This window comes from Acanthochromis polyacanthus, chromosome 22, assembly GCF_021347895.1.
Source record: "Acanthochromis polyacanthus isolate Apoly-LR-REF ecotype Palm Island chromosome 22, KAUST_Apoly_ChrSc, whole genome shotgun sequence".
Lineage (NCBI taxonomy): Eukaryota > Metazoa > Chordata > Actinopteri > Pomacentridae > Acanthochromis > Acanthochromis polyacanthus.
Genome location: NC_067134.1, coordinates 28141529 through 28155320, shown reverse-complemented (window position 1 = coordinate 28155320; position 13792 = coordinate 28141529). Strand labels below are relative to the sequence as shown.

General features: G+C 41.7%; 1 protein-coding gene and 1 pseudogene across 8 annotated transcripts in view; one reads left to right on the top strand and one right to left on the bottom strand.

The window, feature by feature from the left end:
- The window catches only part of LOC110971902 (ATP-binding cassette sub-family C member 4-like), a 31822-nt pseudogene extending 24724 nt beyond the window's left edge, over window positions 1-7098 (top strand).
- LOC110961692 (ATP-binding cassette sub-family C member 4-like) overlaps window positions 1-13792 on the bottom strand; it is an 82587-nt gene that overhangs the window by 9760 nt on the left and 59035 nt on the right. For 7 of the 8 annotated variants that reach the window (XR_007939451.1, XR_007939453.1, XR_007939449.1 and 4 more), the window contains one exon: window positions 12557-13728. The exons of the other annotated variant lie outside the window; for it this stretch is intronic. The gene's annotated coding sequence lies outside the window, so the exon portion shown is untranslated. Of the gene's footprint in view, window positions 1-12556; window positions 13729-13792 lie in introns of those variants that run through there. 8 annotated transcript variants of the gene reach the window in all.

Genomic DNA, 13792 nt, shown 5'->3' with positions numbered 1-13792 from the left:
GCACTTCAATGCTCCGTGTTTCTGCGGCGTCACTGACTGTTTTCTGTCCTGAGCAGAAGCGTGGTTTCTCTTCCTGACGACTTCTCGCTGGTTCGCCGTCCGCCTCGATTTCATCTGCGCCGTTTTCGTCACCGTGACCACTTTTGGCTGTGTGCTGCTCCGAGACCGTAAGGAAGACTTTAAGCTTTGAACACTGGACTTTGATGGCTGTCCTCCACGGTGATGTTCCACCACCAGGGGGCGCCAGTGTCTGTGAAATAGTCCACATTGAATGAAAACATGTACTCCATGAGAGGCAGCAGCAGAGTGAACTGTGGTTAAATTGTTTTTCTGGTCTTGTCAGAGCTGGACGCCGGCTCCGTTGGTTTGGCTCTGAGCTACGCCGTCACTCTGACCGGCATGTTTCAGTGGGGCGTCCGGCAGAGCGCAGAGGTGGAGAACATGGTGAGATGCTGGCTTTGATCAGATTAGAAGTGATATTACTGGGTCTATAAACATGTCTGGATCTGACTCATTTCCATGAATGCCTGAAAGATTTTATTGTTTAAATCCAATCAAATGCCTTTATTGTCATTGGACAAATGTAGAATGAAATTTTGAGTGCATCTCCTTCTTGGGATAAAACGATAACAACAGATAGCAATAAAATATATATACTATACTATAATGTGCTTTGAAATGTCGTCATTGAGGTTCATTTCTGTCCTCAGATGACCTCAGTGGAGCGGGTGGTAGAGTACTCTGAACTGGAGAGTGAAGCACCCTGGGAAACCCACAGGCGTCCTCCCCCTAACTGGCCCAGTAAAGGCCTGGTGACGTTTGACCAGGTCAGCTTCTCCTACAGTCCTGACGGACCGACGGTGCTGCACAACATGAGCGCCGTGTTCCGGCCCAAAGAGAAGGTCAGATGTGTTTGATTCTCAGAGCGCCGACTGCCGTTCATCAGACTGAGCGTCAGACCTCAGCTTGTCATTCTCTGCTGTCCGTCAGGTCGGTATTGTGGGAAGAACGGGTGCTGGGAAAAGCTCTCTGGTCTCGGCTCTGTTCCGCCTGGCAGAACCTCAGGGGAAGATCTCCATCGACGGCATCGTGACCTCAGAGATCGGCCTCCACGACCTGCGTCAGAAGATGTCTATTATCCCTCAGGTAAGACACAGCAGACCTCCTGTCACTGCCTCACCTGTTTCTGTTGGAACCTTGAATCCTTCTTCACAACCATTGAACCTTTCTCCTTGAAGTTCTTGACGATCCAGTCATCTTTCTGCAGAGTTTCCATGGTTACCGTCCAAAGTAGTTTAAATCAATCCACTAGACTTTAAGAAAGTTCCTTGAAGACGTTTCACCTCTCATCCAAGAGGCTTCTTTAGTTCTGGTGGTGGTTGGTGTTGCCTCAGCTTTTAAACCTCTGTGAGGTGTGTCCAGGGCTGTTATTTCAACGACCGATACTAAAACTCATCTGACTACTCAACGATGGTGGTTGTGAGTATCGGTGGGGGTCGTTGAAATGCACAGATGTCACTGAGCCCTCGTGTGCTAATGGTGGTCATTAGCATGAGTCTGCTGAGTCGTTCTTTTGGGGAGTTTTGAAAGGACCTGATTGTAAATTGGCGAAAGATGATGTCACAGACCACCCCCCCCGTTCAGAGATGGCTTCTCTACTTTGACATGGAAGGCTTCTTTCACTCCTCTCTCAAACCATCTGTCCTCCCTGTCCAAAGTCTGAACATTGGTGTCCTGAAACGAGTGTCCTTCTTCCTTAAGGTGAAGGAAGACTGCCGAATCCTGTCCTGAGGAAGTGGCTCTCCTGTGTTGAGCCATGCGCTTGTTAAGTGGTTGTTTGGTTTCCCCTATGTAGAGATCTGAGCATTCCTCGCTGCATTTAACTGGACACACCTCACAGAGGTTTAAAAGCTGAGGCAACACCAACCACCAGAACTGAAGAGGTGAAACGTCTTCAAGGTACTTTCTTAAAGTCCAGTGGATTGATTTAAACTACTTTGGACAACCATGACCATGAGAACCTACACAGACATGGTGGTTACCATGGTTACCAGAGGAGGATCCCTCTCTGACCTGTCCCCTCTGTTGTGTTCCAGGATCCGGTTCTGTTTACAGGCTCCATGAGGAAGAACCTGGACCCCTTCAACCAGCACACGGATGAAGAACTGTGGAACGCTCTGCAGGAGGTCAGTGAGCCACACCCACTGTTTAAGACCCAAAAACTGAACTATTGTTTGCTAATTCTCTTGACTTAATGTCCCAAACTGTAAACAGATGAGGCCCGTTGTGTTTCTGTGTTGTAGGATTCAGATTTACTTCTGCAGACACAGAGCAGTGTAGACGTTTGTTTTCTGCTGCGTAGCGCTCAGAGTTTCCTCGTCACTGAGTCCCTGAATGTTTCCTGCAGGTGCAGCTGAAGTCTGTTGTGGAGGAGCTGCCCGGGAAGCTGGAGACGGTTCTGGCCGAGTCGGGCTCCAACTTCAGCGTGGGCCAGAGGCAGCTGGTGTGTTTGGCCAGAGCCATCCTGAGGAAGAACCGCGTCCTCATCATCGACGAGGCCACGGCCAACGTGGACCCCAGGTACGTTATTTTACCGGTAACGGTCCAAATACGAACCGAACACGATGAGCCACAAATTCAAGTGTTTGTAGATTCTGATCTGACAGATGCTGAAGTGTTTTTGCTAAACGTGCAACATTACACGGGAAAAAATGCTCCTCTAAAAACAAGAAAAAAGACTTGTTTCAAAGAACTTTTACCTTGAAATAAGTGAAAAAAATCTGCCAATAGAACAAGTTAAAAAATGTCTTGGTCAGATTTCTTGAAATAAGATGTGATATTTAGAATATTGAGATCTTAAAATTAGCTGGGGATTTTTTTAAGCTCTATTTTACCAGGATTGTCAAGCTTAGGTGTCTTAACCTTCCTGTTGTCCTCATTTACAGCCCCAAAAAATATTGTTGCCTTTTCAGAAAAAAAATTTCCCCAAATTTATAAAAATTTGAAAAATCTTCAGGAAGAAATTTCCTTAAAAGTTTTCCTTAAAATGTTTATTTTAAAGAAATTAATTTGGCAAGAAATAAAAAATTAAAAAATGAAAATTGTAAAAAAAAATTAAAAAATAAGTAAAAAAATCTTCCAAAAATCTTAAAAATATCTAAAGTTATTACGTTTTTATCAGTAAAACTTCTAATATTTTCTTGAAGAACATTCAGAAAAAAAATAACCAATTTAAAAAAAAATTTGGTTAATTTTTTGCCGAATGTTCTCAAAAAAACTTTATTTTTAACATTTCTTTTTTTCCCATCAAAAAATGTCCAAAAAAATTCTCCCAAAATTTTGAAAATGTGGAAGTTTTCACTGTAAAAATGTTTTTTCCACATTTTCAAATTTTCAAATGGGTCAATTTGACCCACCGGACGACACGAGGGTTAAAACAAGATTGTCTTCAAACAAGTCCCTCCATCTGCTAAATGTCTATTAAGTGAATGTATCTTCTGATTTAAGATGAATAAGTGGGATGTGTGGAGTCCTCCCGCTGTCGTCAACACGCCCTCAGACATGTTGGTCCCTCCATGCACAGCTTGAGGGAAAAACCTCAGTTTGTAATCAGACACGGGTTTAAAGAAAAAACAGGAAACAAACCAGAAGTGGATTCTACAGATTCAGTCCAGGTTAATTCAGACTGAATTTAGGAAATCCCTTCAGAATTTACTTCTTTGCCAACTAAGTTCTGTGAATAATTTGGTAGATTTTTTTGGTCATTAACATGTTTTCAGATTGGAGAATTTTCGTATTTTCAGTCTCAATGAAATGTTTTCCGTCAGAAGCTGTTTTAGGAGCTCGGTGTCGCCCACAGACAGAAAAACCAAACACTGGCCACTAAAAATTACAGTAAAATCTTCAGACGAGTGTGGCGTTGGGCCTGAGACATTCCTCTAAGTATGAACTAATGGAGGAGAATCGTTGGGTTTATTTTATTTAGTGTCGTCGTTCCAAGCCGTCTTCATGTTGTCTTCATGAGGCTTATTTTGTTGGATCAGTGCTGTGGAAAGCATCCAAAGAAAGCAGTGCTGCAGGTGGATTTCCATTTCAGTCTTTAGCAGAAAGGAAACCATGAACTGCCTTTCCACTCTTTGTTGGTCCTGATGGATGAAGTGATGGATGACAGAAGTGTCTGTGACCTCCATCTGATGCATGTGCTGCTGGTTTGATGTTCTAGAGATGTTCAACCTTTAACATGGATTCCCAGAATGCCAGAGTGGAGCTCTGGTGATATTTTTTTGGCTCGGTAACGAATTCTAAATGTGGTTTTGTAAGATTGACCTCATCTCGGATCTTCTTGCTTCGTACCCAAACATCCCAACAACCCTCTTCAAGTAGAATTTCAACAAACATTTCAGCTTCTTATCAAACACTCGACTTCCTAACATGCATTTCTGTGTCGTAAACCGTCTGTTCCCGCAGGACCGACGAGCTGATCCAGAAAACGATCCGGGACAAGTTCAGAGAATGCACCGTTCTCACCATCGCTCACCGCCTCAACACCATCATAGACAGCGACCGCATTCTGGTGAGTTACTCTGTGATAGTAATCTGATTACTGAAGGACAGCCAGATGTTACACAAGAACATTTAGTGACCATCAACAGCTGTGAAGGTTTCTCTCCAGCAGGGTGGATGAGCAAACAGCGCTTCTATTTTAGCATATTTCTCACGTTTCAAACTCATATTTATTTAAGATTAACCCTCGTGTCGTCCTGTGGGTCAAAACTGACCTTTTGAAGTTTGAAAATGTGGAAAAATGTATATATTTTCACAGTCAACCTTCTGATGGCCACATTTTCAACATTTTTGGGAAATCTTTGAACATTTTTGGTGGAAAAAAAGAAATGTTAAAAATGTTTGAGAACATTCAGAAAAAAATCCACCAAAATCCAGGAAATTTTGCTGAATTTTGGTAGATTTTTATGTGAATGTTCTTAAAGAAAAATATTAGAAGTTTTAATGATATATAAATGGAATCACTTTAGATATTTTTAGGATTTTTTTGGGAAGATTTTTACTCATTTTTTTTAGAAAATATTTACAAGAATTTTCTTGCCAAATTTGAGTGTTTTTTTAAATAAGACTTTTTTGGGAAACTTTTAAGCAATTACTGGAATTTTCTTCCTGAAGGTTTTTCCAAATTTTCACAAACTTGGGGAATTTTTTGGCTGAATTTTTGTATTTTTTTCAGACAAGGAAACAATATTTTTGCTGCCTGTAAATGAGGACAACAGGAGGTTAAACAGAGGGAACCCATAGAACGCAAAATGAAGTTTTTTTTAAATGGCAATTCATTGAAAACCTTTATCACTTCTATTTTATTCATTTAGCACCAATTACAGGTCAGATTGTCTCAAGACGCTTTCCAGAACCCATCTGAGCCTCCAGAGCAGCTCTGACTCACTTTTAACAGAAAGAAAAGTTAAAACTGAAATGAAATGCGTACGACCAGACGTGCTTTTTTGTCCACATTCGCAGCATGACCAATCCTTGTGGCCACAGAGATATTAGTAGGTTTAATTCCACACCAGAGCTGAGGGAGTTTAGCTTTGTGATTCTCATTCATCGCTCCTCTGAAAAAGTAGTTCAACCCCAAAACCAGAAACAACTGCAGTAGACCGTTTGTGATCAGCCTTTCTGTCACCGTGGAGGAATCTTGGAGGCAAATAGTTTTTTTCACAGCTGCTTTTATCTACATTTGTCCAGGTAAAGTTAACATAGCACCTCTGCTCTTGTGTTGGAGTGGGTCCGGTTACATTTGGTCTTTTAAAAAGGTGGAGGCTACATTTAAATAGTTCCTCCACCGTTCACCTGCTCCCAAAATGAAAACTGACTTTGTTTCCAGGTTCTGGATGCCGGGGAGATCCACGCCTACGACGAGCCTTACAGCCTGCTTCAACATCCAGACGGCATCTTTTATAAGATGGTCCAGCAGACGGGCAAACAGGAAGCTGCGGCTCTGCAGCTGGCAGCCAAGCAGGTGAGTTTCACCCTCAGAGATACTTAAACACGTTGAAAAGTGAAGAGTTTTGTCACTACCTCTGGTCAAACTAAATGATCTTTTCAGGTTTACACCAGCCGAAGCCGTGCTAACGTTCCAAACGGACACGCAGAAACGGCAGACGGGAACATAGTGATCTTTGAGACGGCTCTGTGAGCTGAACAAGAGTCTGCTGTAAGAAGCCTCAGGGTGGCTGGCGGGCTCGTCCACCAGACAGACGGTGAGGAGACAGAACTCAGGACCGACAGAGGCTGCAGCGTCGGTGAACGTCTGAACCAAACAGTCCAACGCCGTTTGTTGGAGCTCTCAGACCTGAGAAATCACTGCTGTACAAACTGTTGATGCAGACCAATATTTATTATCTGCTGCTTCATATTTATCACGCTGAATTGCTTTCAAACGGCCGCGTAATCCTTCAAAACGAAGTGCCTTATTTCAAGTTTGGGTAAATGTAACTGTTCAAAGAATATCTGAGTCCAGGTAGCAGAGAATCAAAGACTGGATCTGCCTGAGGATGCTGCTTAATCAGACGCAGCATTTTGGTTCCTTTTCGTCATTCAGACGTACCGACCACTGTGATGTTAGTCAGGTTTGTGTTCTACACAGGAGAGAAAAGCAGCTGATCACCTGAGGATGGCTGCGATGTCGCTAAACTTTAACCTTCAGCTTAGAGGAAGATCAGTGCTCTGACTGAAGGAACATGAGCCGATGTTCATCCAGACCTGAAGACACATTTCACTGCAGCTGCACTTTTCTTTCTTTCAGTGACAATCAGTTCTCAACACTAATGTCTTTGCCTTAAACTAATCTAGACACACATGTACCAGACCTCAGAAACGGTCTGAAAAGGAGATTCTACTGTAGAAGCCGTGGTCCTTGCACTTCCACTCCACTGATTTAAGAGTTTACAGGGAGGAAGAAATCTGAAGAGCTGCTACAGAGGATGTGGAGTTTGTTGAATGACTTTGATCTGTTCACACTTGTTGTATTAACTGCAAATTTGTACATTTGTTTTTGTCAAATTCTGCATAAAAGATGCATTAAAAACACTTCTGTGGTCTTTGGGTCGTTCTGTTCTCAAAGATGTAACCCCCCCCCAAAAAAAAAAAAAACCTTTCACCTCATGAACGATCTCAGAATACGAGATGAGCCCTCAGTAGAGGGCAGAACTACGCCCTCTGCTGGCAAAACCCCTGTGCTCCCTATACAACTGATGCTGTATGTATCAATTTAGATCATCGTACGTATCTCCCTCCCTACTTGATCTGCTGACCTGTAACTCCACAACTGAGCAGGGGACCTTAGACTGATCTTCAGCGCCAAGTTTGATTATCCTGACTTCAGCGGTTGCAGAGATATCGGGCCGGACATAGCCACATACATATACTGACAGTCAATAGAAACTTTGAGGTAGAAATGTAGGCAGAATTCTACTTGTAGGGGGGTTGTAATTATTCCTTGTGGACTTACTGATGATCTAGTGCCCTGGTAGTTGAGATAATGATGAGTTGTCATTTTGTCACGATTCATTGCACATGGGTTGGTCACTTTGCAAAAGTGAACCAAATACACACCAAGGAATACTCAGTGAGTATCTGCACAATGTGAGAATGGGTTTGAAGGCCTATATAAAGGCCCAAAAAAGGCCCCCATTGTTAGTCCAGTGAACAGCATCATGCCGCGTCTATCACATGAACAACGTCTCCGGGCACTGGGTATGGTGGAGGCCGCTTTGAGCTACAGTGATGTAACCAGGCGTATGGGCTGTTCCCAACCCACAATCAGAAGCCTGGTCCAAAGCATGCGCCGACGGATTGCTGCCTGCATCCAAGCAAATGGAGGCCATACTCGGTATTGACTGTTGTGACTTTGTGTTTGGCAGGTGCCGTTTTCTTTTGTGAAATGCTTTATTTTGAAATCATTCTTGAAACTTTAGATTTTTGTTTGTGCCAATATGCTAAACAAATGATTGATATGAAGAAAATCCAATTTGGGGCTTCCAAATAAAAATTATGTTTAAAAATAAGGTCTCAAATTTTTTAATGACTGTCGGTGTACATATGTACATACATACATACTGCACCGAAAGCAATAACCCCGCCGATGTACCCGTCGGGCGTGGTTAAAACATCCAGATGTCTGATATTAACAAGTTCACTGTCACTGCAGCAGGACTGTCTTTCAAAAGCACTATTTCGTCACAAAAGTTAAGGCTACTCACCAGAACACAAAAAGATAAAGCTAATAAAGACAACAAAAACCATCATGTTTAGTATGCTCTGTTTCCTCAGTAGAGCTGAAGTGTCGTCCACCAACCACTCGTTGTTTTGTTCACTTGGAGGTGACATTCCTTTAACAACTGTGTCAGTTCAAAAATTCATAATATAGCAAGTCGTCCAAAAAACGTCATAGCATAGGGTTGGTAAAGACTGTCATACCTGGGCAGCACCATGATAACAGGTGATTGTGTCAAAACACACCTGGCCCCTTAAATTTGCATAAATTACCCAGCATGCTTTGCAGTACCGATTAACACCTCATTTATATCTACAACGGCCAAAATAAATAATAAAACACCTCAAACCTGCAGGAAATTTGACAAAAATTCCATTTAAAATAGATCTGACATGGTCGGGACATTAAAACAAAGTTAGATTTAAATGAACACCGCAATAAAAAGTAACAGGGACAAAATAGACCTGAACCTCAAAACACAGGGAAAAATTTGTAGTCTGCAGACTGCCCGTGCTCAGGCAAGTGAACCTTATTGCCACTTTCTCTCCAAAACACTTAGATAGGATTGGTAGAACCCTGGGGTTTTGCGGTGTATGGAACACAGGGCTACCTCAAAATAGATTTGGGTTGGGTGGGTAGGGGAGAGGGAGTTGGTCCCTCGGGCCTCTGTCCCTGGGTTTTAGCATGGGTACCTGGGGGTGTCCTGGAAGGCAGCAGCTTGCTGAACCTGGTCCAGGCCCTTTGGTAGTCCAGAGGATTTTTAAAACAGATTTAAAACAGGTTTGTGGACTTGTTTCTTTAAACAGGCTCCATTCACTTGGTGGGACCTGAGAGACATCCAGCTCTTCAAGCCTATCCGGGCAGATCGTGGCAACCTAACGGTGACAACAAGCGATCTGTTAACCTGTGTGGGCGGTAAGTATGCGGCCCTCCTGGGTTCCGACTTTAGGAACAGCACGCAGGAAGTGGTGGTCCAGGGCATCAGGACCTTAAACGTCGCCCGGTTTTCTATGAGGCTTAGCCTCGCTCACGCAACAGCCCATTGTGCACCACACACGCTGAATTTGACCTGCCATAAAAACCAGATTGGACTCTATCAAGTTGTCACTCTGCCCCCTAACATTCCCATCCCCTGGCTCAGTTTAGGTAGCCAGGCTGTGGATGTACCAGAACCAAGCAATTACTTTTTCAAGGTCCAAAAATCTCAAACTTTAAACTTGAAAATATTTTTACCTTAAGACTAAAACCTTAAAAACCTCGACTTGCCTTACTCAGGAATAAAACTAAAATGTGTTGGGTATATTTGCCTGCAATGCTGACTTGCAAAGAAACAAATGGCTGACTTAGCTGATTGAAAGACTTGAATACATTTATCAAAAATGAAACAAACATAGTTCAAACTTAGGCATGAGAAACTAATAGGCATGTCCAATTGGCTATGGCTTTCAGATCATCAAACCAATTTTGACCTCACACAGACAACCCAAGGAAATAAAACAAAGCAGTTTGTAAATGATAATTCAATTTATTAAGGCACAAAAAAATGCAAACCTATCTGACCTTATGTGAAACATAATTGCCCCCCCTTGTGCTTCAGTGTCCCGCCCGCGGTACACTTTGAGATCTGCATAAGCAATTTACTAAATGTCTGAAACTGCAAACGTGATTATATAAATACTATACGCCGATGGAAAGCTTAGATTGTCATGAATCCGCTGGTATAAAGCACTTTAAGATGTGATTACCACAGCGGGTAATATAAACACATTTGTCTGACACACCTGACTCAAATGATGAGCTTGTCATCAGGCTTCTGCAGAGGCTTGATGACGAGCTGATCATTTGAATCAGGTGTGTTGGAGCAGGAAAACATCTAAAACATGCAGGACATGGGGTCCTGAGGAACAGGGTTGAGAACCACTGCATTATTACACACAGACGAAAATATTCCTCAAAAAAACGGCCATAATCCAACCTTGGACATCCAGACGAAACAAGCCAATAACATATTTTGTCCAAAACATGTCTTGAAGTCAGTATATACTCCACGAATATGTCGTTTTCGAGGAAACGCACCTTGCGATACGCGTCCAATATTCCCTGTATTTCTCGTCATATTTTTATTTACAAAGAGAATATTGGCTTTTTTTTTTGTTTTTTTGTTTTGGGTACTGAAAATGGCTGGGATTGACTGCAGCTTAAAGGATTAAATATTAAATAAAAGTAATTTAATGCCTAAAATTGATTCTCTGTCCGGTAGCACTTGTATGGTTGAATTTTCAGTTTTACATAAACGGTTATGTTTTAGCCTACTTTTGGAGACTTTCCATAAAGTTTATGGACGTGATGTCGTCATGTGACAGCGCGGAGGAGAGAGAGGGGGAAGATGGCAGATCCAGCACAGAGTGACTTGGTGTCAAGAAAGAACACAACTTCTGCAGTTTGGGAGTATTTTGGGTTCCAGGCAAACGAGAAAGGAGAGCCGGTAAATACTGATGAAGCAATTTGTAAATTCTGCAATCAAAAGGTGATCGCGAGAGATGGAAACACCTGACTAAATCAAGAAATCACTTAAATACAATCTGTGACCAAGTGAGGTAGGCTACAAAATCAAGAACAAACGCATCATGCCACGATCTGAAGAAATGATAGTGATGGAAATCGATCAGTCTGAAAAAGAACCGCTGTCAATAAAGAAAAGTGGCGAACCAGGGGCGCTTGAGCACCCCTTATTTAATTTTTTTTAAGCACCCCTAGAATTATTGGGCGTTATTTTTGTTTATAATGCATGCTGAAATAATTATTTATTTTACAGTTTCAAACGAAATGTAAAATCTGGCAAAGTTCTCCCTAATTTGACCCCCCCCCCTTTTTTTGGATAATGGTTTGATCCATTAAGAGAGCGCAAGTTCCTCTCTACTCTGCCGCTGCGCTGAATGCTGCTCCCACCCCTGTGTGCGTGTGATGGATCGGGCAGAGAGACTGACAGGCGAGCCAGCAACTGCAACATTTACTTACAAGCCCTTTTAAATAGGAGCTGTAGAATTTGTTTGAGGATACCTTTGATTTCAAGCAATATGTGGTACTTTCTGCCTGTGTCTGTTTTTCACATGTAAAGGTGTCCAAGAGCCTGCTGTGTCTTAATGTACAGTTAAATAAATTTTAATGTAAAACTGACATTTCTTGTGGACTTGTTTTTATTTTTCAAATTACATATTCATCACTACAAACAACCACTGCCTTGCTTCTTTCTCTCAGTGTTTTGCCGAATCTTAGTGCCAAGCCAACCAGGTGGCAAAGTCTGTATTCAAGCAAAGGGGAAAAAAAAAACACCTCAATAAATGGACTTTAATCAATGGCATTTAGTTAGCCTATGGAATCAGTTGTTTCCTGAAGGCCAATGGGAGAGACCAATCAATCAAACCTGATCCCAAATGAAAATCAGTCATCTGAGACAGTGGTTCTCAACCCTGTTCCTCGGGACCCCATGTCCTGCATGTTTTAGATGTTTCCCTGCTCCGACACACCTGATTCAAATGATCATCTCGTCATCAAGCCTCTGCAGAAGCCTGATGACAAGCTGATCATTTGAGTCAGGTGTGTCGGAGCAGGGAAACATCTAAAACATGCAGGACATGGAGTCCTGAGGAACAGGGTTGAGAACCACTGATCTAAGAGAATGACTGAGCTCTGTTATGAATGCAGAAGAGCTGGGTGAGCTGTTTAACATTGGTCAGATGTGCCCCCCCCATAGCTGACTGTCTAAAACTGCTTCTGTGGCACTGCTTCCCAGGAGTGATTGACCAACTAAAATTACCCCAAGAATGCGACGATGGCTCATCCCAGAGTTGGCAAAAGAACCTAGAAAACCATCCAAGGAACTGCAGGCCTCGCTGGAAAAATGAATTCTGCTGTTCAGCAGAAGACCCTGAAGGAGAACGTCTGGCCATCAGTTTGTGCCTTCAAACTCAAGCGCTCTTGGCTCATGCAGCAGGCCAACGATCTGATTGGCCAAGTGAAAGTCTGGATTTAAATCCAATTGAGATGCTTTGGTGTGACAGACTGATTACAAATTATTGCTGCCAAAGGTGGCACAACTTGCAATTACCTTTCACATAAGACCAGATGGGTTTGGATTTTTTTGTGCCTTAATAAACTGAATCATTAAGAAAGTGCATTTTGTATTTCTTTTTTTATGCGTTTGATCTGAAACCTTAGTGAGTGATTAAAAATGCAAAAAACACAGAAATCAGGAGGCCTAGTCACATGACATGGATGCAATTTTGAGACGATATATTCTATTTTTATTTTTCAAACAACTTTCATTAGTTGTCCAAAGTCAAAAACATGTCACTTCTACTGAAGGGTCATTCCATCAAGTGGTCCCCACCTGACCCCCTCAGATTTTTCTGAAATTTTACATGCTTGTAGAACATAATGGAAAAATCCAAACTTTCAAGGTCTATTGGTAAAGACTTCCAAAGTTAACACCATTTTCAGTGTGAGAAAAACCCAGTAAATTGATCTTCATAGATCACTGAACATTTAAACTAATTGCCAGTCATGTCTGTTAACAGCAGCTTTTCCTCTTGGAACCTTTATTTTTTTTTTTTTAAGATGTAATGCAGAGACTAATCTGAAATATTCATATTTAGTGACTATGATGGGGATAAAATGAATTGCCAATCTGTTAACTGTAATTGCCGTAAAACTGTTTGCTACAAAATTTAGCAAGGGTGTAGCTCTTAATCATGAGATAATTAATTAAACATCCACATTGTTTCAATGCTGAGCACAACTCTTAAGTGTAATTATGCTTTCATAAAAGTAATAATGACCCAGATTACACAATTTGGAGGGGCAGAGCAGCCAGCAAAAACTTTTGTTAATCTATTGTGGTGTTGCTACTCAAAGGAAAAATGGAGTTGAATAATTCTGAAACGGCTCAGAAAAAGCAGTGCTTTTGTCCATAAATTCAATAGAAGTTATTCTGTCGCTGTGATCAAATCCCCTTCGCATTGAGTGAGTACCACCCAATGACAATGATCTTGTACCCTTCCACTTTTAAGGAACTAAACCAAGCCATTTTTTGATCTCAGCTGCAAGCTGTTGCTGGCATCCCAATATATTTTAAGTCTAATCTTTACTGTGAACATTTAACTTCTCCACTTACTAGCTGGTGAAAACCCTCTTATTTTAACAGTTATCAAAAGCTGGTGTGAAAAATAGACACTTGGTTAGTTCAAAAACATTCATGAGGTTATATCATGATGTTCCCTATCATGTTCAATAAGTGTGTGTGTATAAAAAAAAAGTTAATCTGAGAGGGTCAGGTGGGAAGTTATCTTAACATCTGTTGTACTCAAATAAAAGACATAACAAACAACTTTATTGACACTCTGCTGTCTTTGAGGAGGGAGTTGAGTCTTGTAAATGTTTTGCTCCTGCAAAGACAAAAGTTGGATAGAGCAATTAGGTGTGCAAAATGTTGAACTTTGAGAAACTACA